General features: G+C 41.0%; 1 protein-coding gene across 3 annotated transcripts in view; it reads left to right on the forward strand.

Annotated features, from left to right (window-relative positions):
• Positions 1–2,810, forward strand: part of GTDC1 (glycosyltransferase like domain containing 1) — a 181,074-nt gene that overhangs the window by 1,202 nt on the left and 177,062 nt on the right. The gene's annotated exons all lie outside the window — the stretch shown is intronic.

Raw genomic sequence — 2,810 nt, forward strand, 5'->3', positions numbered from 1 at the left:
TCCAAAATGTTGGGTGCGCGCAAACAGTTCCGCTGGTGAAAGTACCTGGAAAAAATGCGCCTGTCGTCATGGTTTATAGAAGGAAGAGCGAAAAACACAAAGAACGCTTAAATTTTACGGAGCACATAGGTTTTGGTTTTATTACTTCAGGCTGAAAAGGCCGTGGGACATAGCGCTTTGCAGCAGAGGAGGTGCTTAAATGTAGTTTGCAAAGCATTTCCCAAGTTTAGGGAAGTGTGTCTGGGATGAGTGGGACTGGCGGGTTTGCACGGATCTTTTAACACGACTGAGATAGCTGGAGCAGCAGACTGGAGCAGAGAAACGTTTTAACGTGGAAAAACAACTTTATTACTTTTTTTTTTTTTTTTAAGAAATGGGGAAAGAGTTTGAAGCTTTGTTTCTGGCTGGTGAGAAGTGGGTGTGATTACTGTGATTCAGTTTAGCCAATAGACAGGTGAAGTTTAGCACCAGGTTTTAGTGTGGCTCATGACAATGGTTTGGAATAATTCAACAGAGCTATTTTATTGGACTCTATTAACCTGGTTAACCTTAAATCTTAACCATGACAGGGTTTTCATGTTAAGAGCCTCTATACAAAGCACAATATTGAATTTTAATTGAAGCTTTCAAGGCCTAATGTAGAGTGTGTTCTTCTCGCTTCATCTTTTTTTATCACCTCTTTGTCCAGGTGTGCTAAAATCAGTTTAAGTGCTGTGAATCCAGGTTACACAAATCAATTAAGGGCAGGCAGGATTTTAAATCAGTGCTAGCTTTTTTTGTATCTGTGTGCCTCCCACATGTAAAAAAGTGTGGGGTCATCCTCAGTGTATTTGTAAACACTTTGGCGTTTACAAATATAGCAGTACACAAATATACACAAATGTATACAAATACACAAACACGTGTTGTTTACAAACTTTTTGATCAGTTTCCCAGTTTAATGATTGACAGTCATGGTAGAAACTAGAAAGCAAGCTCTGTTCAGCTCAAAGTGTTGGTACTTTACCAACAGGGCACCAAATTCCTCCCTCAGCTGGTAAAGGCACAGTTTGGATTCTCGTGCATGTGTATTCAGTAACACCTGAATTTCAGCCTTGATTTGTCATGAGTTAAAACACCAGTTAATTAACCATGGGGTATCTGTCTCCTGCCATAGGATCAGTAGTACCAAGTGCAACAGGTGCTGTTGCAAAAGCCATGCCTGTGTTAGAGCTGAAGTGTGTCCCTTTTGCAGCTAAGTCACTTAGACTCCAATGTAAAACTTATACAACTTCCTTAATGTTGTTTTAAAAGTAAGATATAGACATATTTTAAAGACCTGGTTGGCTGGAGGCCCATTTTAGAGTGGCCGGTAAAAGCAATAAACTTATCCTCAAACATTTCTGCTCAATAAAATTTGAGAATATGAAAACAAAAAGTTCCTGGCTTAGCTTTTTATAAATGTTTTCTGCACCCTGTGACTGAAAAGTGCTTTGAGCCCATAGCTCAGAGCCACATGCCTTGGGCACTGCAGGCCTCTGAGCCAGTCTGCAAAGTGAACTCTTACTTTCTGTTTTGATCAGAGCAGGGAAGGTTTGTGGTTTCTGACCAGTGTCCTGCACTGGTGAGAGTGTCTGAACACACATTCTCTCATCAAAACAGTATGTTATCAGTGTACTTTCCTTCACTCAGGACTCCTGGAATAAACCTCTTGGGCAAAAACCCGAATGGCTGTTGGAAGCTGTGATCTCCCCAAGCACTTCCTGATGTAGGGAGGGCCAGTAGTTTTAGAAGCATTTGCTGTATTTAAATTCCTTACTGTTTGTAACCTAACTTGTTAGATCTGGACTCTAACTTGTAGAAAATAAAATATATATGCATCTCGTTGTTTGGTTTCTCAAGATCAGAATATGTTTATCCAAAACCATCCCATATAGTCCAGGCTGGCAGAGCCATTGGGGTAAGGCATTTCTCCCGCAGCTGTTGAGCTTTTCACATGTGATGTGAAATGTTGTCTTGTATTAGCTCTTCCCAGCTGCAGAGATGAACTCTTGTCCAAAGAGTTGAGACCTTCCCTTGCAAAATCGAAGAACAAACTCTAAATACATATTCAAGCCTGTTAGGATTCCGTGGAAAAAGAACGGCTATCGTGGTTTTTGCCCCCCATTTGTAAGTGAGAAATGTGCTCTCTGGAGTTTGCAAAGCAGGAGAATCACGTTAATCTTTGGTGGCAGATTTGTTAACGGGGGGCCGTGGAGAGGCAGCCTCCCCCTGCCCCCCAGCCATCCGTAAGTGGTGCAGTTAGCAGTGGGGAAGCAGTGCCTGGGTGCTGGAAGGACACGAATCCCAGTGTGAATTTCACTTCTCCATGGATTTATATCAAAGGGGTGTCTTTAAATGCGCACCTTCGCTGGCCATATTGCTGCACGTCAGATGTGAAAGTAAAAATAAACGTGTGAAGCACCAGACAGAGTATGAAATATGAATCTGAAAACCACGTCTCCCAGCAGTCTATTATCCCAAATCCTGGACCCCCACCTATACTGATATATGGGAGCATATATATATATATATATATATGTTTTATTTTTGATCGGCAGTATTTCCTGTAGGCAAGAAATCAAAGATCTTTTCAAGTTATAAATGGCTTCTGGTCAGGATTTTGGATTGCTGGTGTTTTGGATATGAGCAGCTCTTTGATGTTGGAGTGAGAACTGGAGGAATGTCTAAAATTAACAATGAACTGTGTAACATTAATGATGAAATGCAGAAGTTGGAGGTAAACAGTATGGTTTGGTTTTTTTTGCCCCTTGAATAATTATTTTTTTAGG

Source organism: Empidonax traillii, unplaced genomic scaffold (genome assembly GCF_003031625.1).
Source record: "Empidonax traillii isolate 1590-97213 ecotype Southwest subspecies unplaced genomic scaffold, ASM303162v1 scaffold294:size1087701, whole genome shotgun sequence".
Lineage (NCBI taxonomy): Eukaryota > Metazoa > Chordata > Aves > Passeriformes > Tyrannidae > Empidonax > Empidonax traillii.